This window comes from Danio rerio, chromosome 22, assembly GCF_052040795.2.
Source record: "Danio rerio strain M-AB ecotype USA chromosome 22, GRCz13ab, whole genome shotgun sequence".
Lineage (NCBI taxonomy): Eukaryota > Metazoa > Chordata > Actinopteri > Cypriniformes > Danionidae > Danio > Danio rerio.
The window spans coordinates 13,090,097-13,117,954 of NC_141042.1; the positions used below are offsets into that span (position 1 = coordinate 13,090,097).

The following is a 27,858-nucleotide window of genomic DNA, read 5'->3' on the forward strand; positions in this document are numbered from 1 at the left end:
CCTGCCTTTTTTTGAATCTCTAACTGTCGAAGAACCTATTTTTTTGATTTCCTGATGCTCAACTATTAAACCACAGGGACTGAAAACAGCTCTTAACCAATAAATTAATAAAAATAACTTTGTTCTAAAAGGTAAGCTAGGAATTAGTAGAAACTTCTTGTTCAATGTTGTTTTGCACAATGGAAAGTTGAGATTTTATAAATAGGCAGCAAAAGCAATTTGGTAAAAGACACTTGTAACTACAAAAGCAAATATAAAACTACAATAAAAAATGTTGATTTGAAAAGTTTTTAACATAGGAGCAGATCTGTTTGCATTTCGAGTTTAGGGTTCTTCATTTCCCGCCTTTTTGTTTTTGAATCTCTTACTGTCAAAGCAACTCATTACTGGTTTTCTGAAGCTCAATCATTCAAACACAGAGACTTTTAGAACAATAGCTTTGTTCTAAAAACCTAAACTAGTAGGTAGTAGAAACTTCAGATGATGTTGTATTGTAATGTTCAATGTTCTTTAGCACAATAGAAAATAGCGCTTTTATAAAATGGTGGCAAAAGCAATATGGTAAAAAACACTTGAAACTACAAAAACAACCTATAAAAAAGCAGTTTTTTTTTGGCAGTTTTTGTTTTGCAAATACGCCAGAGTCTGATGTGTATACTTTTTTAGATCTCAAATTTATCTCGCGAGTGCTATTCGCTCCTGCTCTTTTCTTTTTTATTTTAAACAGGAAGAGTTCTACATGTATCCTGAAGTTTAGAGTTTAAGGTTCTTTATTTCCCGCCTTTTTTGTTTTTCAAATTTCTAACTATCAAAGCACCTCATTACTGGTTTTCTGCAGCTCAACCATTCATCCACACAGATTGACCACACTTTCTCAACTGGTACATGATTTTTCTACATTTTAATTTCAAATTGTAACTTGCTTTCCTCCCAGTCATATCATTCTCTTTTCTTAGTTTAACAGAACTGTAAATGTGAATAGCTCTGTTTGGTTGGCGATGTCTTCTCTCTAAGGAAGATAAACATAGAAATATTATCCTTATTGTCAACTTTAATTATCACTGATGTTTTTATTTTTAGAAGTTTACATCACTAAAAATGAAAAGTACCTAATTGTTACATGCTGTCGGGTATTTTTAAATGGCTCAAGTCCAAAGTCTTTATAACATACATGAGATTTTAAGACCAGTTCTAACTTCACGCCAAGTGAAAAATCGAAAAACTATGACCTATATTTCACATGTATTTAGCACAAACTGTGCAGAGCAAGAAAAAAAAGCCTACACCCATAAATATTCTAAAACCATAAATATTATCAGTACTATAGGAATGTAAGTCTTAGCTTGCTGGCTCTAATGAAAATATACATTAGCTTAGCATGCTATATTTGACAAATATTTAGCTTAATCTGCAGAACAAGATGCTCTGGTGTTTCCCATAAGTCCAAAGACATGTGGTATAGGTGATTTGGGTTGGCTAAATTGTTCGTAGTGTATGTGTTTGAAAAGAAGTGTATGGGTGTTTCCCAGTGATGGGTTGCAGCTGAAAGGGCATCTGCTGCATAAAACTTATGCTGGATAAGTTGGCGGTTCATTCCGCTATGGCAACCCCAGATTAATAAAAGAACTAAGCTGAAAAGAAAATGAATGAATGAATGAATGCAGAACAAGATAAACAAATGTATTCCCATAAATATAAGCAGTTGTGCTATTGATGTTAGTCTTAGCTTGCAAATCTGATAAATCAAAACTTAAAACATACAGAAACAGTGTTAGCTCAGTCAACATATGTACACATTTGTCCCCAGTTTATTTTTTGTAGCTCTGATATCATACCTGACAGGGAAAGTATATTAAATATTACCTTGCCGCCATCGCAGTGATGAGCTGGGATTGTGTGAATTGAAACGCTCTGATAGCGCCACAGGAGATGAGAAGACACTTTACGCGCCGTGATATGTCATTACCAGCCGCAGCTGATATAATGACGCCGTCTTATAAGCGTGCAATTTTCGCAACATTATTCTCTGTCAGACTAGCAAGGAATACAGTGACGAATGTGAAGAAAAGGCCTCTGTGTTTGTGTGCAAATGCAGAAGTGGCAATGGCCTCAGAGGGCCTGCTGTGTGTAATCAAGCACAAATAGAGACACAGGCGGTAAACGCACTGACACAACACACATTCTTCACACCCGCGCGCGCTGTACGAGTGAGCGTGTCAGTAATCTGACTCCCGTTGTCAGACAAATCGTCCTTGGCTTTCCCTGGTGTCAGACAACTCTGAATGTTTGCCTCTGGTTCTGTCCATCTGACCTGTGTTTTTGTGTTTTTTTTAGAACACATTAGCGGTCAGCTTCACAATTTTAAAGAGATTCCTTACTTACTACACTGAAATGAGCTGTAAAAAATATATCAACTTTATCTGGGGACAAAATACAAACAAATTAATTGAGTTTTTCCTATGTGCGTGCATTTAAAATGCAGTATGCTAACAGCTAACCATCAGAAATAATATGTTGAACCAGCTAGCAAAACCAAACCAATTACGTAAATCAATACTTACGGTAAATCATAGATATGTACACTAGATATCGCATACGGACCCTGAGCATGCGTCAATGGCGCCACCACATTTGTACAGTACTCCCAGGACAAATGTCATTCAACTGCACTTTGTCAATACTAAAGCCAAAGTAAAGATGCTGGACTTTAGCGCTGTGTATAGGTTTAGTAACGAGCAAACAAAGAAAACAAAGCCAGAACATTTCATAGCTAACATTTTGTTTTTTACGATTTTGTATGTTATGAACTTTTGTGCTCAACATGTAACCTTATTGATTACAATACAGTCACTTACTGCACTGACCATAAGGCAAAGTAGCACCAACTCACACTAAATACTGTGCTTATGCTAGTTTTGTTGAATAAAATAGGCAAACAATGAAAATTTAATATGACAACAAGACGCTGCGGAGCCAGAAACTCATAATATTGTCGGCTAAGTGAACAACTCGTTCATAATGGAGATTCATTTACAAACAAATCGGTCTCTCTGTTAGAATGAGAAGTGAAAGTAGGCGAGGGCTTGTGTTTCAGGACATGGATTAGATTAAATTTAACAGGTAGGGAGGATAATACATTTCCATCCACACAAACACATGCTCTTTATTAGGAATGCCTGTGCAATCACATATCGATAGATGTAGAAAAGTGATGTAAAATGATCATTTTCGTCAATGCTGAAAAATCCAGCTTAAACCAGCCTTGGCTGGGTGGCTGGATTTAGCTGGTTGACCACTCTGGTTTTAGAGGGGTTTTGTCCATTTCCTGGCTGGTTTCCAGCCATGGACTTTGCTGGTCAGGCTGGAAAATGACCAGCTTTATCCATATAAAAACAGCTTTACCAGCCTGGTTTAAACTGGACATAGCTGGTTTTGGCTGGGCTTCCAGCCTGACTAGGCTGGTCAAGCTGGTCTTAGCTGGTCATCTCCCAGCCTGACCAGCTAAGACCAGCCTGGAAATGGCCAAAACCCCTCTAAAACCAACCTGGTCGACCAGCCAACCAGCCAAGGCTGGTTTAAGCTGGTTTTTACAGTAGGGGTAATAAAAAAAAATATTTGCGTACTGACCACCAGGAAAACTGAAAACTCTTCATCATAGATATATGTGTATAGATGTGTATAGGATGGCCATTCCTCTTTTGCACTTTGGTCCTGCATTCCTCTCAAAGGAGCACTACACTGTACTAAAATGGCGGCTCTATTGACTAATGTAAATATCTATGACATTAAATAGGCTGAAAGTTTCACCTAACAATAAATGCTAATTAATAATTATTATTCATTAGATTATGCTAATTGTTAACAGTTTTGCGATTAACAAACATAGCATAGAACATTATGCTAGTTAGCTAAAATAGTACTGCTGTTGTAAGACTTAGATTAAATAAATAAAAAATTAACTTAAGTAAATGTCATTTCTTTTAACTTTTTTAGTTTCTTTATATATAACTTTCTGTAACTAGATAGCGCTGTACTTAAACATCTACTGGATTATAATTTGTTTGTTAAAATGAAAATCGTAAGGTTTGTAACTGTGAAACCTTAAAACTGCAACACAATTTTTACTGTATATTTTGTTGCAAGAGGTTACAAGTTGCCAATATTAGCAATAGTTAGCATGCTTTATAAAGCTCACAATAGTAGACTATGTCATATAAAGCATGGCTTTAAATTCTGACACAATATTTTATGTTACAGGCTAAAAAATGACCTCCTATGATCAAAACTAGTTCATAAAAGGCTTCAATAGTGTCCTCTGCTAGCAGACCAAATGCTATTTAGATGCTAATAGCTAACTATATTCTTTTATGACAGTAGTAGTGTGTTTCTTAGCTATCTCAAGACTAGCTTTCCAAGCAGTATTCTCCCTCTATGTACTACAATTGTATTCTGTATAGAGCAAAACTGCTAGCTAGGTTTTGGGCCAATTCACACTTAGCTGCATTCTACATTACCGCTTTTTCCAAAACATTTTTGAAGCAATTCCATACACTGAAACAAGCTGTACAGATCAAGTATCCACTTTGTCTGAGAACAAAATACAAACAAAAGTAATTGTGTTTATCCTATGTTCAATGCTTAAAAAACATTGAGTATTATTGCTTAGGTAGATTAGCAATATGCTAACAGATATCATTTGTTTACCCTGCTAGCAAAACTTATTGTAGGTTAATAGTTTCACCTACCAATGAATGCTAATTATTAATAATTAGATTAATGCTCATTGTTTTTTTTCCACAGTTTTGAATTTTACAAATATAGCATAGCATTATAAGACTTAGATTAACCTTTTTACATAAAAATAGCTTAAGTAAATGTCATTTCTTTTACATGAACCTTTTAAGTGTTTTATTTATAAACAGGACACCGACCCTCCAGGACCGAGTTTGGACACCGCTGCACTAGATCATAATTTTTGTTTGTTAAAATGAAAATCGTAAGGTTTGTAACTGAAACTCTTAGACTGAATTACGGTTTATAACTTTTTACTGTAAATTTTTCTTGTAAGAGTTACAAGTTGTAAGACTTGGCTATAGTTAGCGTGTTTTATTAAGCTCGTATTATTAGACATTTAGCATAGCTTACTATTCTGACACAATATTTTATTTTACAGGCTCAAATATGACCTCATATGATCAAAGCTAGTTTACAAAAGGCTGCAATAGTATCTTCTGCTAGCTGAGCAAATTTAATTTAGATGCTAACAGCTAACTTTTACCTTACATTACAGTAGTAGTGTGTACCGTAGTTTTCGCAGGACTAGTTTTGCTGTTGTCTCCTCCATGTTCTACAGTTGTATTCTGTGAAGAGCAAAACTGCTTGCTAGGTTTTGGGCCAGAACTAATGTGTTAGCACAACACAAACCTCACACTTACCTGCACCCCGCCGTGACAAACTCACTGCCATCATGATATCGCACCTCAGCGGTGGCGGAAATGTTTGTTTCTGTGTGTGTGCGCGTGTGTGTGTGTGTGTGTGTGTGTGTGTGTGGAGATCATTTCTATCATTTCTCACTCTGCTATGGAGTCTGATACCACAGAACATTTTCTGATTTTAATCAAACAACATGTTTTTTAATGACCGCCGTCCCAAAGCACCGTTTCACAGCTTCAAATCCGCTGCCAAAACGGTCATTACGACATTAACGGGGAATCAATACAGCGCAGGCCGGACTCCAGAAGACTTGAATCGATTCCAGAGCGGACAGAGCCATTCCTTGCGGACCTCGGAGAACTTTAGTCCTGTAATATAAGAAAGTTTATTAGCTGAGATCGAAATGCAGGTAGAGTTTCTCATGGTGCAGCTGACAACTTAATAAAATAGAAATACAAAGTGTTATAAAAGTGAAGGAATATGAAGACAATGCAATAAGTGTTGCAGAGAAAAAGCTTTTACTGGAATATACTGTGATGGGTGTGCACATGGTACATGGTATTTGTCTTTATTATTTTAGCACTGTTTCACAGTCCTGTCTCACATGTACTCTACATATCATAGTCATTACTTAAGCTTGGTAATAATAACCCCTCCTATTATTTTATTGTTATTAGGGACCGAGCACTGAAACGGTGCATAGGCCCTACTGGAATTGCTCCATTTCTTATTATTCTTCTTCTTCTCTAAAATGAATTGCGATTTTGAGTGTTTGTTTTCGCAAATCCACCAGAGGCCGATGTGTACGCTTTTTTTGAGATCTCAAATGGGCTATATGCACAAATACTTTTAATTTTCAGCCTGTCAGCCCAAGGGCTTCCAGTGAACCGTCTTTCCATTACAAAATTGACACGTTTAAGATCTGATTTCTTTAAAATTTAGCGATCTTCACTGCTTGTTAGATTAAGATGTGAAGTGGGTCTCAGATCAGACAAGAAGCACTGCATTAAATTCCATTTCCCCCCGCCATGTCTTTAAAATATGACCGTTTATTTTACCGTTTATTTTACCCCAGTATTTTAAATGGAATGTCTGTGCTAGCCTGTTGCTACTGACGGCACTAGTGGTTAAAACGGTCTTTCATCTCGCGTTAGGCTTAAACAACTAAATGAATACTTAAGTCCCTTTAACTGAATGTATTGTCAATACATTACAACATCGATGCTGTAAAGAAAACCTTGGGAAATTGAAAATTGTCACCGGCAGTTTATCGTTGGCTTTATAACATTAGCTGTGCATAAAGCCAACTTTTGTCGTTGTATTTGCACTTTGTACTGTCTGGAGCCAGCACCTAAGATTTTCACTCATCATAACACACATGCTGCTGATGATGTGACAATAAAACTGATTTGAATTTGATTTTATTTGACTTCTCTTGCCATTCGCGCCTGCTCTTCTCACATAAATCCTCCAGAGGCCGCTGTGTGGGTTTTTTTGAGATCTTATATTCCTCTCGTGGGTGCAATTCATGCTTGCTCTTCTTGCGTAAATCCACCAGAAGCCGCTGTTGACTGACTGACTGACTGACTGACTGACTGACCGACCAAACGAAACAACCACCCACCCCCTCCCTAAATCCAACCGATAGTGTTTTAAAAAGCACTGATTGACCAGCGCCCACCCACTTTCCTAAACCCAACCGACACTGTTTTGAAAACCAATCCAGAAAAAAAGCCCACTGATTTTTACCATGGTTTCAGATTTCAACACATTCTCAACCTGTTATTTACTTGTTTATTTAATTTTCTGGCTTTTGTTTTTGTCTTACCTGCTTTCTATAACCATTCTTTACCGGACTTAAACCCCATCATCCCGGTCAACTCCTCCCTGCTTCTCAAGTCCCCTGACATACACGGTGAGCCACTGGGCAAACTGGTAACAGATGGAAAGCCGTCCATATGGATGTAATGCTGGCACAAAAAGAAATGGCGTCATACCACCCCGTAGCATTAGTTTTAAAGGGTCACAAAACACCAAAACACATTTTTTAAACCGTTGACAGTGGTATATGTGTCCCACAATGCTAATAAACACTATTAGGACACATATATCTCACTAAAAAGTGAAAATTGGTTGTTTTTGCGTTATTTCGAGCAAATTCGTACTTCCGGTTTGAAACGAATTTTTGAAGCTGCATCACGGCCATGAGATCTTGGTGTGTATTCCAGCGTGTAGACTGGACGTCTGTACCTGGGTGTCCCATATTACGTCTCTGAGTGTGTTGCATTGATTCATGAGTATGGCTTGGCTGAAACCAATCAGCACGCTCTAGTATGTATGCGCTGCAACTTCATTAATATGCGTGCTAGCTTTCTTAGACTGTACCTGAAACAGAGTTCAGACGGCAGAGAGACGACACATGTCGTGTTGTCAAAAGGAGTGGGAAAAGAATAAGAATTGTTTGGAGATAAGAGTCGTCCGTGTTGCTTTTATAATGTAAAGGTTTTGTTTTAATTTTCTGTCTATGAGAGTGGTGCTGGACTCAAGTGTGGATTTGTGCACGCGACACGCGACAGAAATACGTTGTTTTGAACATTTTTCACTCGAGAGCATTTCTCATTAATGGTGAGATCCGGATTTGCTGCTCATCTCGTTTAAAAGAAGACGCAGCTCCCGTATGTGCTGATTGTCCTGTCTACAGATTTGATAAGTGTGTGCAATCAGTGACCTTTCTTTGTTAATTCAGAACGCAAAGTTATAGTTGGTATGGTCAGCAGTACTCTTTCAGTGTTTAAAGACAGACCTTAGTCAAAAGGATTTCTAAGTTACTTTGTTTACAGTAAGTTAATATCACTACAATATTGAAAGATCCGCTGTAAATGCTGCTCTCTGTGTGTAAACACGTGAACACTGTAAGCAAACTTTTGCCGACAGTTTTGTGACAGGATAGTCCACACACACGGCTTTCTGACCTACTGGGTGCATCTGAGTTACAGAGAAATGCAGAGGCTTTTTTCTCTTATACGACGTGCGCTATCAAGCATCCCACCGTCATTAAACACACTGTCTTTCTCCCCTGCGAGTGTGTTTGTATTTCCTCGGTCAGCAGTGCGCGCACAAATGGCAACTTCCATTTTTATTCAAACCCTGCCCATTTGTATTCAAACCCTGCCCATTTTCCCTCCCCTGACATTCCCACCTAAACAAAGCTGGACACACCCACTTTCCTCACTTTTTCCAAACTAGAGGTGTGAAAACAGAGGGTTTCATGGCCCTTAAAAGACGAAATGCAGCTATACGTACTTCTCCAGAAATGTAAATAGTGCTAAGTTTTCAGAATGAGCCTATGTTGGTTATTATAGTTTTATGTTTTTTATTGTTATTATTGTATATTATTGTTATTATTATTATGATTATTGTTATTATTATCATTTTACTATTATTCATGTTGTTGTTGTTATTATTATTATTACTATTATCATTATTACTATTATTATCATTATTACTATTATTATTATTATTAGAATCATTGTTATTAATATTATCATTATTATTATTATCATTATTATCATTATTATTATTATTATTATTAATAATAATATTAATATTATTATTATTATCATTATTATTATTATCATTATTATCATTATTATTATTAATATTAATATTATTATTATTATTATCATTATTATCATTATTATTATTAGTAGTAGTAGTATTATTGTTATTATTATTATTTTTTTATTATTATAATTATTATTATTATCATTATTACTATTGTTATTATTAGTATTATTATTACTATTATTATTATTATTGTTGTTATCATGATGCTGATGATTATTATTATTATTAAAAGCTCTTGATGTACCACAGGTTTCTTTGTTTGTTTGTGTCTTTTTTTAACAAGACTCCAGATTATGAAAGCTAGGTAAGGGCAAATTAATCATATCAGACCTTTATTTATTCAGGAAGACAGTCACATGAAACTAAATGATGACGTTTTTGTTTGAGGAAACCTTGACTGACATCGGAAGTGGACTTTAATGGTGTGAAATACAGGTCTATAAATGCATCCTCATGACCCCTGAAGGTCACAAGACATAAAGAGAGTGGCTGTTAAAACTAAAGATGCCCGGTGTGACCTCAAAACGAGACAGAACGATCTCAGGGGGAGACAGAGACTGAAGCTAGCTGTGTGTTTGCAGAAAAGTGTGGGCCAATAATTAGTCCTGACAGAGATGGATGCGACAGCTGGAGGCTCATGGGGTTTGTGCAAAGGCAAACACACACACATACACACAAACACACACAAGGTTGGACAGTGGTTGGTGAAAGATGTCAGGTGATGGATTTGGAAAAAAAATATAGATTAAATAAATGTTTACATCCTCCTGTACCTGATCGTAACTTCTCAAAGCTGGAAATTAAACCAGACTAAAAAGACGTCATGAAATCAAAATTTAACATGTTTATTTTGCTAGCGCATGTCATTAGTTTTAAAGTGAGCAATTATTTTGTGCAAGTTAATCCACTGAATAAGTTTGCGTAATCTGTAATCAAAATCTGACCATTCGCCTCAGATTTTGAACATCAGTTCTTCTTTGTTCATGTCAGTTTGACGGCTTGAGTGAAATATGCTTAGCCACGCCCCTTCAACTGTTAGTTTGCTGTGAGTGAAAGATGAGAGGAGGAGCACAGAAGTAAAACTCCACATCCTACTCAATATTCAGTTTACAATCCGTTCATTAATTGTATTAAGAATTACAAGCATTTTTTTGTATTGAAAGTTTAGTTGAATGATTTATTTAAATATGCAAGTGAGACATTAAGTAAATATGTTCTAATTTAACTATCGCAAAAATCTGAAAACAACCTTTAAAACAATTTATAACACTGTTCCAAATAGAAAACTTTGTTTATGACGTTTTTCGAAGTTAAGGTTTGCATTTTGTATTTGTTTTTGTTTCGTTTTTCAATTAAAAATGAAATATTTACAGGTGCTATCTATAAATAACATTATTCACAATTTATTAGTGAATCAATTTGGACAGACTAATTTTGTTATCTATTACTGTAAATGTACCTTAATAGATTATTTTATCTATAAAATCTATTATTTTAAGCCGTTTTGTTTGTTTTCTGTTACAAAATAACTTCTGATAAATAATTAATATCTGCTCATTTTCATGTATTTCTTGCACAAAAATCTGAAAAAATCTTTTTGTTTTTTTAGGAATCTCTTTATATTACTTTGTAATTCAGGGGAAAATGTTGTAAATAAGAAGCCATCTTAGCTATTTATAAATGAATCCCTTTCTAAAATCCCTCAGTTGTTTATACAGATATTTATTTACAAATGTATTAGTCGAAAATATGTTATGCCATTTAATGGACCCTCTAATTTTTTTTTTTTTTTTTGCATCAGTCATTTTTGGGGTAGTCTTTTAAATCTGGAATTAAAGCATTAACAACTTATTTTGAAATATATATCATTATCATTCAATATGGAAAAGATTTATCAAGATTGCACTTTTGCCATATCGCCCATGATTAATTCTGGTAACACTTTATTTTGATGGTCTATTTGAGTATTAGCAGACTATCTGCTTAATATCTGTTGATACTGCTCTTTCAACAGACATTTAACTGACTATAAGAAACTTTGCACGTACATGTCAATTTACACTAACCGTAACCTACTTATAATCTAATGAGAATTAGTTGGCATGTAAATGCAATGTAACTTAATTTTAACAAACAGACCATCAAAACAAAGTGTGACCTTAATTATATTAAGAGTTACAGGCATTTTTTATATAGGAAGTTTAGTATAATGTAAATTTAAATATGTAAATGACACATTAAGTAAATATATTCTGATTATGTAAAAATGTTAAAACAATGTTATAAAATATTTATAACATTTTCTCTTACTAACAGAAACCAAATGTAAAACTTAGTGTTTACATTTAATATTTGGTTAATAATAATAATAATAATAATTATATATATATATATATATATATATATATATATATATATATATATATATATATATATATATATATATATATATATATATATATATATATATATATATATATATATATAACAGTTGCTATCCAAAAATAACATTCTGGATAGCACCTGTCCACGGAAAGTGCAATTTATTATTGTGAATATTTTTTTATCTATTACAGTAAATCTACCTTAATAGATCATCCTTCCCATTAAAGCTATTTTTTAAGTAATATCTTTGATTTTTGTTACAATGTAATTAATTTAATATCTGCTCATTTGCATATATTTTTTTTACCAAAAAGAAAGAACATTAAATGAAATTGAAGTAATTTTTTTGACATGTCAGAGTTATATTTTTACAGAAGGGTATTTTGGGATTTTTTTTTAGCTATTTTTTTTTAACAACTTAGCTATTTATAAACTAATCCCTTTCTAAAATCCCTTAGTAATATAAACAGATATAAATAAAACTGTTAATCATGTGTTTAAGTGATGTTTTCTTTACATAAGTGTGAAAAAATGAGCCAAAAGGCCTAAAATCTCAAAATTGACATCTGCACAAATAAACATTGTTTTTGCCTGTAGTGTCTCGCTTTAATAAAATCAGAGCATTTCCCCCTTTCAGTTTGCTTTGTTTTCGGAATAAATGCCACATGCTGCTGCAGATTAAATTAAGACGGGGACATTTACATTTCTCCGGGGCGTCTAGCAGCCGTATGAGTGCATGTGCAAGAGCGGCCAGGTCTGCGTTGGGGTGATAAGCGGTATTTTCTATATGAAATAGCTGCCGGCTATCGAGAACTGGTTAATAAATACCCTTTGAAATGTTACTTGGTTCTTGAAGACGACTCAGTTCTGACCATAATTCACCTCACATTATGGAAATTCAGCTGCTGAGTTACAAGAACTCACAGCAATGTGTTATTGAGCCTTTGAAGGTGCTGTATGAATAACGTAATAGAAATGCTAATGCTAGCACTTGTTTTGTAGATTCACACCCAAAGATTTTACAACAATTTACAATAATTAACAATGCAGTCACTGTAAATATTTAATATGCCTACTATTTATATTTAGCCCCTATAGCTATACGCCAGATTACAAATTCAATAGAAAAACTACAGATTTGACCATTAATTTGGATCCCTGCATAGTTTCAGTCGCTAAATGATATTGTTAATGTTTTTTTTTTTGTTTTTCTTTTTATTTGTCTGTGTACCAATGTCAGTCATGGTTTTTAATTTAAATTTTACACTCACCGGCCAATTTATTAGGTACACCTACCCAACTGCTCGATAAAGTGGCCGGTGAGTGTATATGTAAATAGAAAACTAACTACAGTTGAAGTCAGAATTAGCCCCTCTTTGAATTTTGTTTTCTTTTTTAAATATTTCCCAAATGATGTTTAACAAAGCAAGGAAATTTTCACAGTATATCTGATAATATTTTGTCTTCTGGAGAAAGTCTTGTTTGTTTTATTTTGACTAGAATAAAATCAGTTTTTATTTTTTTTAAAAAACATTTTAATGTCAAAATTATTAGTCATTTAAGCTTTTTTTTTTTTCGATATCCTACAGAACAAACCATCGTTATACAATAACTTGCCTAATTACCCTAACCTGCCTAGTTAAACTAATTAACCCAGTTAAGCCTTTAAATGCCACTTTAAGCTGTATAGAAGTGTCATGAAAAATATCTAGTCAAATATTATTTACTGTCATTATGGCAAAGATAAAATAAATCAGTTATTAGAGATGAGTTATTAAAAATTTTATGTTTACAAATGTGTTGAAAAAAAATCTTCTCTCCTTTAAACAGAAATGGGGGAAAAAATAAACAGGGGGCGAATAATTCTGACTTCAATTGTATATACTAAAAACATCACTGCCACATACATTTTTCCATAGGGAAACATTTACATTTGTGTGTTGGCATTAGTTTATCTATGCAGATTCTGTCAAATGAAACCAAGATCACAGAGCTGAATATTTACAAACACAATCCGAGTGTGAATCAGCCCTGAAAGTGTTGGGTTTGTTTTTGTTTCGTCTGATGTTGTTTTTTTGTTGTGTCTACAAATGCGCAGGGCTTTACATCTATTTGCACACATTTCGTTATTTTTCCCTTTTTGACCTGAAACCCAAAGCAGAGATCAAAAAGCTGAAAGAGAAGTGAGAGTCAATCCTCAGGGCATGAAGACATGAACACACACATCATTAACACACTCGCACCCCAACCTGACCTTCAACATCACAACACAGGCAGAGATGAGGAGGTTTATAGGTCATGCACGCAAACACACACACCAACAACAGATTTAACACATACCCACACATGCACACAAACAAACAAACAGATGCACACACAAACAGATAAACACACAAGTTACACTACAGACACACACTCTTAAAAGTACACACATGCAAACATGTACACAAACACACACATGAACAGAAAGACACACAAAACAAACTCACACAGTCGCACACACAGAAACACATCATCCACACAAACACATGCAGATACACACACAGATGCTTTCGCTTGCGCACATAGAAAAAAAAACACACACATACATCAAACACACAAACAACAGATATACATACACATGCTGTACACGCACACACAATCAAACACAAAGACAACAAATAAAAGCACACACATGTACAAACACAAACACACACACACACACACACAAACAAACTAAAGATAAACAAACACACTTGCATGCACACACAAAATCACATACAAGTACACACTTTTACACATACACAGACACTCACAAACAAAAGACACACACACACAGATAACTTCTGAGTTTGATTGTAAGGGAATAATGTGCAACTTTTGTAAAGCTGCTTTTAAACAATAATTACAGTAAAAAGCGCTATGCAAATAAACTTGAATTGAATATATAATACAGTATTTATATGTTCATACAACACTTTATAAATCACAAAAACCATAAATACATTTGAATAATGGATAGTAAAATCAAAATATCGGTACTTAAAATTTATATATCAATAAACTTAATATCCACTATTTTATTTTTATTTTTGTTTGATTTATATAATAATATTTGATCAGTGTAGCAGAGCGTGTCTTTGAGCACAGATCTTGTTATTGTTGTAGTTATCAGTTAAATTCCAGTCACACTCGGCTGCTGTGTTTCTCACCTCAGGCTGTTTCTGCACTGAGAGCAGCTCTGGACGAACCGACCTGCGGGTTTGATCTCTACAGATCTGCCACATACTGTTTGACATCATGTGACACCTGCTGAACCACTGAAAGGTGTGTGTGTGTGTGTGTGTGTGTGTGTGTGTGTGTGTGTGTGTGTGTGTGTGTGTGTGTGTGTGTGTGTGTGTGTGTGTGCGTGTGTGCGCGTGCGTGCACGCGCTTGGTTGTAGGTATATGTTTGTGTGTGCTTGTATCTTTGTTTCTTTGTGTTAGACACACACAGAGCATGTGTATCTGCATTTGTGCCTGTGTGTTTCTGGTTGTGTGTTTTTGTCTGCGTGTGTTTGTATGTGAATGTGTGTCTCTTTTGTGTGTGTGTGTGCGTGTGTGTGTGTGTGTGTGTGTGTGTGTGTGAGCATGTGTGTACTTGCAAATGTGTGTGCGCGAACACAATCTCACGGCAATTCGTAACTTTTTGATGTAGTTGCTAATTCGTATGAATTTGTACGATCTAATTCGTACAATTTAGTACGATTTGGTCATCCCCCAATGACGGTTGGGTTTAGGGTAGGGGTTAGGTGCCATGCCTTCTTTTTAAAATCGTACAATTTCGTACGACTGAACTCGTACGAATTCGTACAAATTAGCCACTAAACTGGCAAAACGTAAAATGCTTACTTATTTTCGTGAGATTAGGCTGGTGTGTGCATGCTTGTGTTTGTGTGTGTGTGTGCGCAAACGATCGAATGCATCTGTGTTTCTTTGTGTAAATGTGTGTATAAGGTTAATAGTTTAAAAGACAAGAGTTTTAAGAATTGATAATATAAAAGATTATATGATCAATTAGTCCTGACAGCATGTTATAGGTCATTTTAACTTATTGCCATATCTTATAGAATTGTTTACTCAGTCCTCTTAAAGAGTGTAATTTTTTCAAGGAAAAGACAAGACATTATCTCTCTGTTCTATTGAATAAAAGTGAAGCAGAATTACTCTGCGCGCCAATAATGAAGAGAAGGCAAGAATCGTACACTTTGACGTACAGAAACATGAGTCTTCTGTGGTGATTTTAAATAATGCCACAAGTAGTTTCGGTGTTCTGTCGATTCTGTCGGTGTTCTGTCTCAAACAGTAGATAGCACATTTCGATGACGTAATATGCTACCCATCAGATTGTGCTACCAGTGTCAATTTTAATGTGGCGTAGTGTGATATGAAGCTGCAATATCGCCCTAACCTGCCTAATCCCTAACCCTAACCTCAGAACCAATCACATACAGTGTTGATAGCAAAATCTGACGGGTAGGATAAAATGTCTGGAAACTGGCTCTAATCTAGCACAACAAAAGGGTATCGCATATTTATCTCCAAAAGTTTTTTAATTTAGGGCACATCCAAAATGTGTGCATTAAAGTGCCATCGGCACATCTATTACACAAGGGACTAAGACCAGAAAACATGAGCAAATTTAACTTTAGATATATGAGCTCTATGCACTATTTTAAATTGTAGAAGAGAATGTCAAGCACAAATGGATGAGTGAACCCAACCACCATTGCACATATCATCTGTGAGTTGTCCTCCTCCCAAGCTTTCTTGGTGTTATGTTAGGATGATCTCTGATTTATCATCAAATTATAAACAATAGAAATGGAACCCTTATATGAACGGTATTTAATGGATTATCAGTGGGTATGGTTGGAAAATTTGCTGAAAGTTTAACTATTATGTATTGTTTAACCAACCATTAACATCCGACCAAAACTCTCTGTTATACCTCGTTCATTAATCAATAAATTAATTACTCTACAAATACCGTGACATTCCAACACATTAGCTAGAGCTAGCTTCACAATTAAGCCCATTTTGCAATGAAACAACCGCAAACTGAACAAATAACACAAAATCCGTGTCTCTTTCTTCAATTTAGATGTGAGATGAAGATCTTGGTGCTGGTGGCGGCGAACAGCTGTGTTTCTGCCCTGATAAATGACTCATTTAAATGCGTTTCATTAAGGATACGGAGGGTATGTTTTCATCTCCAACAGCCGCTCTGACAGCAGGGGTTTGCGCGCCGGTCCGTGACTTAATGGACTCAAATGGAAATTATCCGATGGCTAAAACACATCTCACAATGTAAACGTCCCTGCAATATTGAAAGACAGTCGCCCGCCTGTCAAATTATTCGCTCTATATACAAAAGAAACCAGATTACCTCATAAAAAAGAGAGATACGAGGTAATAAAGGAACTGCTATCTGAAACTCGTGCTAGTCGAAGTCATTTGTGTTTGATGAAGCGCGAGCAGCTTTTCCGGTTTGTGTGCCATTTAATTCGAGGGTTTTGAATGGTTGGGGGTTTCAATGAAGGATTAAATGAAGCTTAATCCCATTTTCAAGATGTGAGCAAACAAACAAGAAGAGCAAAAGGCCGGCCTGATGTGAAAAGTCATGCAATGCTTTAATGCTTCAGGTACTGATAATGACAAAGGTGCTGTTTAGTGGACAAATGAAAGCTTAAGAATGAACCATTCTCTAGCCGATTGGTTTATTGATTGTAAATTCAACATTAAGAGTTTCTTTTTCGTATATCGTGTGCTTATTGTGAGGGCTAATCCATGCTAATGATAAGGCAGAATAATGTTAAAGTAGCTATACTGTATATTTTTAAGCATGGGTGTTTATAGTGTGCAAAACTAAAATCATGAAAAAGAAAAGTGAAGTTTTGGTACCTGGAATGAAACAAACATTTACAGAAATAAAATATTTAAAAAGGTTAGCCTAATATGATTTTCTTTGATTAAATGTTATTTATTTAATTGTTGAGAAAAAGATTAAAATGAAAGTGAAAGTTAAAATAATTACTTAAAAATACTCCTAAGTCTGCAATTAAAAACTGTAAACAAAACGCAATTAGACATACACTTTAAAACAGAAAATGCTGAATATGTTATAATTTTGAAATTATTTGCAAAGAAACATCAGGACATACAGTATTGCATATAGACTCACCGGCCACTTTATTAGGTACTAGTATTACTAGTACAGGGTTGGTCCCCCTTTTGCCTTCAGAACTGCCTTAATCCTTCATGGCATAGATTCAACAAGACACTGGAAATATTCCTCAGAGATTTTGGTCCGTATTGACATGATAGCATCACACAGTTGCTGCAGATTTGTCTGCTGCAGATCTGACATTTCTTGAACATGACAATGAGTTTCTTGTACTCAAATGGCCTCTACAGTCACCAGATCTCAATCCAATAGAGCACTTTTGGGATGTGGTGGAATGCAGGGATGTGGAGATTCGCATCATGGATGTGCAGCCGACAAATCTGCAGCAACTGTGTAATGCTGTCATGTCAGTATGGACCAAAATGTCTAAGGTATATTTCTAGTGCCTTGTTGAATCTTTGCCTTGAAGGATTAAGGCAGTTCTGAAGGCAGAAGGAGGTACAACCTGGTACTAGTAAGGTACCTGTACCTAATAAAGTGGCCGGTGAGTGTATTTTGCTATATCATTTTAATATCAAAACAATTATTTTAGATTGAGTATTTTTAAGCATATAGACACATTATGGGTTGCACGGTGGCTCAGTGGTTAGCACTGTTGCCTCAAGAAGGGTCGCTTGTTCGAGTCCTGGCTGGGCCAGTCTGCATTTATTTGTGGAGTTTGCATGTTCTCCTCGTGTTTGCGTGGGTTTCCTCTGGGTGCTCTGGTTTCCTCTACAGCCTAAAGACATGCAGTATAGGCGAATTGGGGAAACAAAATTGGCCATAGTGGATGAGTATGTGTGTGAATGCGAGAGTGTATGGGATTTTCCCAGTACTGGAAGGGCATCTGCTGTGCAAAACATTTGCTGGAATAATTGGTGGTTCATTCCGCTTTCCACCCCAATCAGGGACTAAGCCGAAGGAAAATTAATGAAAGAATGGACATACTATGGTGTTTTTGTACAGTAAGTACTGTAAACTGTATAAGTATGTACTGTAAGCATTATAGTATAGTAAATTTAAGCACACTGTAATTAATTAAGTACTATGCTACAGGATTACCACCATAATACCATGGAACAGCACAAGACTGTAGACTGTGGAGATGTTTAATTCAGTTTGTGTTTGTGTGTTATTGTGTCGACAGTGCAGTTTTTTCTGATGGCAGCAGTCTGCAGGGTTTGACGCAGGACGAGTCTGAGTGCCTTCAGTGACCACAGACATCATACACGATTATTTCAGTAGACAGGAGAGTGAGGAGAACGCCCGATGAATGTAAAAAATCACACTTGTGAATGTATCTTTATGGGGACTTGCAAAAAACAGAAATGTGCGCACATCTAGAAAAAACTTGAAGGCAGGTGCACGAACAAAAAACAAACATAAGTAGCAAAAGATTCAAAGTAGGTCGGCACACTGCCACTTTAGCTCTCAAAAAATTTTATTAGTCATAATTACAAAAACACTACGTTTCGACCGACATGGTCTTCATCATGGTCGTCACCTGATGAAGACCATGTCGGTCGAAACGTAGTGTTTTTGTAATTATGACTAATAAAATTTTTTGAGAGCTAAAGTGGCAGTGTGCCGACCTACTTTGAATCTTTTGCTCTTTATGGGGACTTCCCATAGATTTTTATACCGCACACATTGTATATTCTGTCCCCCTTACCACAATCCTACCCCTAAACCCACCCTCACAGGAAATAATCTGCAATTTCTTCTATTTCAAATTTATTTATGAGCCATTTTCTTCATGGGGACTAAAAAAATGTCCCCACAAGGTCAAAATTGACTGGTATCGCTATACTTGGGGACATTTAGTGCCCACTATGTAAAGAATACAAAGTATTACACACACACCCACCCACACACACACAGACACACACTGAAAGACACTCTCTCTCTCTAACACACACACACAAACAGATGTCCCCAGATGCCTCAAATGGACAGTGTGAGCAAGAATCACGTCTGTCTGTATTGGACAAGGTCATCACTGAGCCTGAAGGTAAACACAGTTTCATACTTGTGTGATTTTAAAATGAGGTATTTTTGTGCTCAAAGAGAGACAGAGAAAAAAAAAACATTAAATATGAGATGATAAGGAGACATTTAAGCACTTAATTTATTTACATAATTTAAGCATTTATACTTTATACAAAAAATGTTTTGCTTTTAATTTGAGCACACAACATGTTGTGACCTTGTGCATAGTTATTTGTCATGGATTTAATAATTCCTTACATTTATTTAGCGCCTTTCTGGACGTTCAAAACACCTTACACATTGGGGGAAATCTCCTCATCCACCACCAGTGTGCAGCATCCACCTGTATAATGCAACGGCAGCCATATTGTGCCAGACACCACATCCCAGCTGATTGGTGGAGAGAAGACAGACTGATGAAGCTAATTATCAAGTTGGGGATGTTTAGGAGGCCGTGATGGACAGAAGTCAGTGGGCAGATTTTGGCTAGGATATTGAGGTTAATGTCTCTCGAAAAAGAGTTGGAATTTATGGGATTTTTAACGACCACGGAGAGTCAGGACCTCGGTTACATGTCTCAACCGAAAGACAGCGTTCACTGAGCAGTATAGAATTCCTCTCACTATACTGGGGTGTTAGGACCCACACAGACCACAGGTTGAATGCCCCCTGCTGGACTCACTAACACCACTTCTGGCAGTAACCTAGCTTCCCATGTGGTCTCTCATCCAGGTACTGACTGGGCGCAGCACATGGGCAACAATGTTAGAGTTACTGAGAGCTGCCAGTAATAATTTAAGGTAATAATAATTTAAATATTGTCAGTTTCTTGCACAGACTGATCACCAGATGCCAGTGCCAAACATCTGTTTCTGTGGTGCAGCAGTGAAAATCTTGGGCTGTGGACAATGTGAAACATGTATTGTTCTCTGATGAGTCCACCTTCACTGTCTTACCCACATCTGGGAGAGTTACGGTGTGGAGAGGCCCCAAAGAATCGTACCACCCAGACTGTTGATGGCCGGAGTGAAGCATGGGGGTGGATCAGTGAAAGTTTGAGCTGCAATATAATGGCATTCACTAGGCCCAATACTTGTGTTAGATGGCCAAGTTCTATACCGGACCATTCTGGAGGACCGTGTGCACCATAGACTGTAAAATATATGGACGTAGTATCCGTGACGTCACCCATAGGTTTCTGAAGAGCGCAAAAGAAGCCACAAGTAGGCGCGGCCAACCGTCGCCATTTTGGTCACGCGTCATCACACCCACGGCGGGATACCAAACAAGGGCAAAGAGGCAGAGAGTGAGCGGAGCTACAGACACCTGCTAGCATTTAGCTTGGACCTGGTTCAGACACACTTTACTTTGGGAGAAATGCTTAATACTTTATCACCTGTGACTCGTTTGTATTCTGACCACTTGTGCTTGGTTGTACACTATATCAATAAAGAGTTTAGACTTTTAAAAACACTGCTGTAATACATTGAGCCACTAAACATTGTTCTTATGACATTTTTCAACAGGAGGAAAACGCGAATTACTTACAAACACATCAGATATAGTCTGTGTTAGTTACTGTAAGACTATTGATAAAATCCAGCATAACACTGTATGACAACGCTTCAGATGACTGTTCTAGAGCCTACAGCTAATCAATCTGACAGATTCTGGAGTGCATTACAGCTCTAAATATAAATATAAACGATAAATGATCTTAAATTAAACAAATACATGTATAGAGATGGTAGATAAGTATATAACTTTACTCACATGGGAAACGGAGGCCACGTGAATGGTTTGTGAGCACAATTAAGTTCACTCAGCATGCCATGCCATCTAATAATTGTGGGAAACAAGTCCAAAAGGCAGTTGACTGTGTAAAGCCACATAAAACAACAGAGAAATACGATAAATATGCCGAGTTCAGTGGCTAATCTGCAGGATTCAGCTGAGGTGAAGTGACGGCGACCAGCGAGACCTAGCTGTCACTCAAGTGACCACTCCCTTAATTATGCAAACTTAATATAACTTAATATAAAGGAAACGGATGAGTTCTAAAAAAATTCACCCCCCTCACAGTTGTCATGAAGGGTAATATTACCTGTATTAACCAAAATCTTTTTTTGTACCAGGCTGTAAACACCTTTTTTTCTGCTGTAAAGTTGGCCATTCTAACAGTGGGCTCAATTGAAATTTGCTCTGTTTTGGAGCCAGGAGCGGCCAGGACTAGCGGAATTTCGAATGAATTGCAGTTTTAGTTACTTCCGTATTGGCTTCCTGAGGGAGAGCGGGAGGTTGCCGCTTGGTGTGCACCCACTGATTCAAAGTTTGTATCCTGAAGGGGGTGCTGGATATCAGGATGATAATAAACATCAGCTGGAGACATCAGGAGACAGAGTAGTTTGATGAAGTGAAGTTGAACGTCTCCCATGGCCTGCACAGCCACCAGACATCAATGTTATTAAGCTACTTTGGGGTTTTTGCTTTTCTTATCTTATTTTTTTTCTTGCTCATTAGTTGCATTCTCAGTATCTTATGAGCACATATTCATGTTTGTTTCTCGCTGTTTGCACATATTTATAATAAATTCGAAACATGGCCTCATACTGCCGTCTTATTTCAGACACTTCAAAATATGACTTGATCACAGCAGGTTTTTTTCCAGTATCTCCCTCATCATTAAAAGTGTTTTCTCTCGTTCTCCATCATCATCTTCATCTTCAAGTCTTTGACCCTCCGCTTCATCTCCATGTCTCAAGCTGTGTCTTGTTCTTCATCCCTTAGAGAGTCTTTCACCTGTCTCCCAACAGCTCCCAGAATGCACCGCTGTGCAGGACAAACACACGGCTGACAATTAGAGAAATGGAAACCGGAGAGCTCTTCTGAGACTCAAAATAATTGCATGTTAGTGCACGGATGTGTGGACTGACTTGATTTGCTTTTTTTCCCCCTGCAATTACTGTGGGTGAATAAAAGGAGGCAATTTTGGTGTTATTGGAATCATGCGTTTTGCATCTCCGTAGACTCTTTTATTTGGACTGTAGTAAATTGGAAATAGTAGTGTAAAAATGGATGTAGTCAATTTTGTGAAGTCTATTTGTAAACTAATTTCGAGAGGATCACATGCTTATTATTGCTTACAGCTGGCCCCGCATTATTTAATTTATGATCCACCAATCAGACGATTCCTAAGCCACTATAAATACCCACATAACAGCCATTTTCTTTTTGAAGAATCCCACCTCCCACCCCTACTCCCCTTCCTTTCCTAGATAGGTGGCACGGTGGCCCAGTGGTTAGCACTGTTGCCTCACAGCAAGAATGTCGCTGGTTCTAGTCCTTACCGACGTTTCTGTGTGGAATTTTACACGTTCTCACCGTGCTCACGTGGTTTTCCCCTGGGTTCCCCGGTTTCCTCCCACGGTCCAAAAACATAAGTAAATTGACTAATTCTAATCGGCACCATAGACATGCACCCTTTAAGTAGTTATCTCTTAAGAGCAATCACTATCTGTTTGTTAGCGGCAGCAGGGGAGTTCTTGAGATCTACCTTAGCTCAAACTCCTCTCTCGCCCTGCAAATGGGGGGAGCCCCGGGCTCGAGGATCTTACAAGCTCAGGGCTCTCTCCCAGGGCAGCATGCTGAAATAGTTTGCGATTTTTCAAGAAACTGGCATAAATTAGCATTTGTAACAATGGAAGCTGAAAATTGGGAAGTTTCATCTCACAAAATGGATTTTCGCACCAAAATTTTTTTAATTACTAACTCAGAAAAAATGAGAATGCAGTTTAGTTGAGTTTGAGTCAAGGAAAAAAATTTTTTTTTTTCTAATAAAATAAAAGCAAAAAAACTACAAGCTAAAAACTTTGTTTAAACTGTAAATACTGATTTGATTTGTTGTCAAATTTTACATGGCAATTCTTACTGCATGATATAAACTAAAGTAAAGTATGTCTTACGATTTAGACATTTCAAAGTTTGTATCTCTTAATTCTACCCAGCAAGCATTTTTTTAAAAGATATCTAATGCCACGCTTCTTGAAAGTACTTAAAATGCTTGTATTGGAAGTTTATGGTGATATTTCAACAATTGTACTGTTCTGTGTTCAAAAACTGAATCAAAAACTGAGAAATTCTTAATTAAAAAATCTTAAATTTAAACCTTGCACAAGAACCATGACACAATGCACATTTTATCAATATTTCATAGACTGTATTTCAGTATACCAGTATTGAATTCAACAAAATGTATTAAAGTTCTTTGACCATGACTGTTTATCATTTTTATGACATTTTAATGTACATTTTAATGTAAGTGAAATTTTAAGCACAGTAAGGACTTTCATGGCACTACATATGCTGGGGGTATGAAGTACAAAGGTGCTTGATTTAAAATTAATGGTGTTTTGAATCTGCTGTTTATGAAAGAGTGGAAACCCTGAATAAATGTCTAATAGACGTCTAAACATAGTTGTCTTGGCTAAAACAGGGCTGTCAGTAAAAAATCTAGTAGACGTCTAAGAATAGGCCAAAACTAGACCTCTCATCAAATAAACAGAAATGAATGACTACATATATAAAGTCTGTCTAATATATGTCTATCTGACAACTAGTCTGTCTTTGGGCAATTCTTAGATGTCTATTACATTTTCACTGACAGCCCAAGTTTTGCCTTGTTATAGCCAAGCTGTCTACGCTTAGATGTCTATTAGACGTCTATTAAGTGAAATTTCATAAACTAATTTTGACAGGAGCATGTGATATGGTTAAGCACAACTGGCTGCTCATCTGTAATCAGTAATAATCCAATCAGAGTGGTCCAAGCTTACAATAAATGGATAGCTTTTTCCCTACATTTTAGAAAAATTCCCCCTTCCAGCTCATCTCCTCCTTTTCCTCCCTTTTCTAAGGGGAGTTCTTAAGACCTACCTGATCTTAGATCCCCTTATATGCTTATTGACCAGGTGGGAGCCATGTGCTCTAGTATCTCCAAGCTCATGTTTTTTTTTCCCGGGACAGCATGCCAAACTGGCTATAAATGCTAAGCATATCTAACTGGGAACTCTTGAAGCACAAAATTGTTTGCTTCGTAACCTTTGTCTCAGAATATACATCAATTTATAAACTCACAAAGTCGCTCAAAATTGCAAGATTGAGTTCTTATTTACTCTAAATTGTTGCTTTATTTTGTTTACCATGCACCTTGCAAGTTTATCAGTTGAAGTTGACAAAAAAAAAGTAAAAATCGCATAACGTAAACTTGGAATTGCAAGAAAAACATTTTTTTTTGATAAAAATCACAAGATATAGTCGCAAATGTATGGAAGAATTGTAAGATATAAACTCAAAATTTAAATTCAGAATTGCAAATATTAAATCTCGCAATTTTAACTTTTGTCTTAGACTTGGAAAATAAAACATCTCAATTCTTTATAATTTGCTATTTTAACTTTTTTCTGAGAGAAATAAACTCCATGCTAGTTTTCCAGGTCAAACAGCAAGTTATAACGTTACGATAAAGCAAAAGTATTTAATTGCGAGAAAGAAACTCAGATTTGTGATATACTAGTTTATTTTATTTATTGCAGTTTATTGTTAAGTTATACTTTGCATTCGCAATTCTTGAGAAGTACAAATTATGGGATGTATCTTGATAGAAATTGTGAGATAGATAGAGATTTGGTCATTTTCATGTACCGTTTTCCATCTACTTAAAATTTGCATAATTTAAAGTACTGAAATGGAAACAAAACTATTGGCTGATTGTTTACATGGGATTTTTTTGTTACAGTAATATAAACGTTCTTGTTGCTTTAACGCCATATGCATACTTTCCTTTTGTCAAACTTCCCATAAACGGCCACATTGGCATTGTAAGCACACCTGTTTCGTTTGTACAAACATGAGAATCACTAAACAAAAGTCAAAGCCACCTGTGCAAACAACATCAGCCTAATGTAGATCTTTCTTTTTTCCCCTTATTCACAGGCTCAAGGAAGCACAAAGAGATCAGGACAAAAATCAGAGGATGTGGAAAACAAACATTCATGATGACAGAAGCGGTGAATGCATACTGTACTGTACATACACATTGTGTTTCATCAAATATTAAGTAAAAAAAATTAAAATAAAAAGCATTTAAATAAAAAAAAGAAATATTTTTACAGAATTATTTTGCTCAATTATTAATGTCATATATATAAATGACAATAAATTATACTTGGTTTATTTGTAATCGTTACATATTGACCATAAGTCACGGGGTCATGATTACAAATGCAAACCAATATGTATCTGAAACCTTTTGTTTGCAAAACTTTTCTCCAAATTTGACCTTGCAAGTCCCCCTTCTGAATCTATCTGTTTATCAGCACCTGTTGATGGAGACCAGCAGACTGTGGATTTAGCAGAAAACCTTTATCGAGTCCCACCTTCGCCCTTGAAGCGGACATCGATCGGGCAGCCAGAAGATTCGTGACCCTGGAGGACGATCAATGACCTGCGCTTCACTCGCTCAACATCAGCTGAGGATTAAACCATTTCCCTGCACAACACAATTAACTCCAATAAACCTCAAGTCAATACTGTGGAGCAAAATACACACAGAACACTGGAGGAAACGTGTATAGTTTACAGTTTATATAGCTATAAAATAGCAGTTTACAATTGTCATATTACAGTCTTTAGTGTTGTAAATCATTAGTTGATCATGATGTAAAATTAGTTGTTGAACATTTTGTAAAGATTACAGTTTACAAAGTTAAGCTGTTTTTACTGTGTATATCCTAAAGTATTTTTTAAATATAAAAGTTAGTAATTAACATGATAGCACATGATGCGTTTATACATTTTCTGCCATAGTATAAAGTATAAGCAAAATGGCTTACTGACACAATGTGTAAATTATAAACAAAATGGCTTTACAAACATATTACATAATATATAAACCAAATTTGCAAAATGGATGACATCATTAACTTTAATATAAATCACACACTATATAAACAAAATGGCTTCAGATTGTTTACCTTAGAATACAAACAAAAGGGCTTGATATCTTAAATCTTAGAATAAATAACATACTATATAAACAATGTATGCGAAATGGCTTGATATAAAATTTGCAATAATTTACATTATATATTAGAGGTGTGATATTGTACGATTTACAATGATTTACGTACTATTTAATCAAAATATGCTAAATGGCTTGACATTACAATACTTATATAAGCAAATATGCAAATTGGTTTAAAAATGTTGAACTATTTACATATTATATAAACAAAATAAGCAAAATGGCTTGACATTGTAAACTAGAACTAATTATATAACATATAAATAAAATATGCTAAATCGGTGACACCACAAACTTTAATACAAATTGCACACTATATAAACAAAATGACTTGATTGTTAACATTAGAATACATTCTGCATAAACAAAATTTGCAAAATGGCTTAAAATCATACATTTTTTATAATTTACATAAAATATTTAAAAAATGCTAATTGGCTTGACATTGTAAGCTTTAAAACGAATTACATAATATATTAGCAAAATATGCAAATTGGCTTGATATCATAAAATTGACAACAATTTACATACTATATAAACTAAATATGCTAAATGGCTTGACATCGTAAACTTTAGAACAAATCATGGACTTTGGCTTAGTCTCTGATTTGTCAGAGGTCGCAACAGCAGAATGAACCGCCAATTAGTCTGGCATATGTTTTATGCGGTGAATGCGCTTCCAGCACCAACAACAAATCGCATACTATATAAACAAAATATGCAAAATAGCTTGATATTGTAAAATTGATAACAATTGACATACTATATAAACAAAATATGCGATTTGGTTTGACATCATTAATTTTAGAACAAATAACATAAAATTTAAATAAAATTTTCTAATTGGCTTGACATCGTAAACTATAGAACAAATTAAATGCTACATAAAATATGCAAAATGCCTATATATATATATATGCGTGTGCAAAATGGATGACATTGTTAACTTTAATACAAATCACACTCCATATAAACAAAATGACTTGAGATTGTTACCCTTAGAATACATAATATATAAACAAAAGGGCTTGACATCCTAAATCCTAGAATAAATCACATACTATATAAACTAAATATGCAAAATGGCTTCACATTGTAAGCTTAAGAAAAACGTGGACTATACTTCAGCCTAGTCCCTAATTTGTCAGGGATCACAACA

The 27,858-nt window shown here is 35.7% G+C and overlaps 2 long non-coding RNA genes across 2 annotated transcripts in view; both read left to right on the forward strand.

Annotated features, from left to right (window-relative positions):
* The window catches only part of LOC137489012 (uncharacterized), a 97,797-nt gene extending 71,592 nt beyond the window's left edge, over positions 1–26,205 (forward strand). Inside the window, exons 3-4 of the long non-coding RNA XR_015521774.1 lie at positions 25,610–25,683; positions 25,993–26,205. This is a non-coding gene — a long non-coding RNA (uncharacterized LOC137489012). The remainder of the gene's footprint in view (positions 1–25,609; positions 25,684–25,992) is intronic.
* Positions 17,340–21,084, forward strand: LOC147838462 (uncharacterized). The gene is made up of 3 exons (XR_015521776.1): positions 17,340–18,904; positions 19,559–19,640; positions 19,887–21,084. It is a non-coding gene; the product is annotated as an uncharacterized LOC147838462 (long non-coding RNA).
* Positions 26,206–27,858: the final 1,653 nt, after the last annotated feature.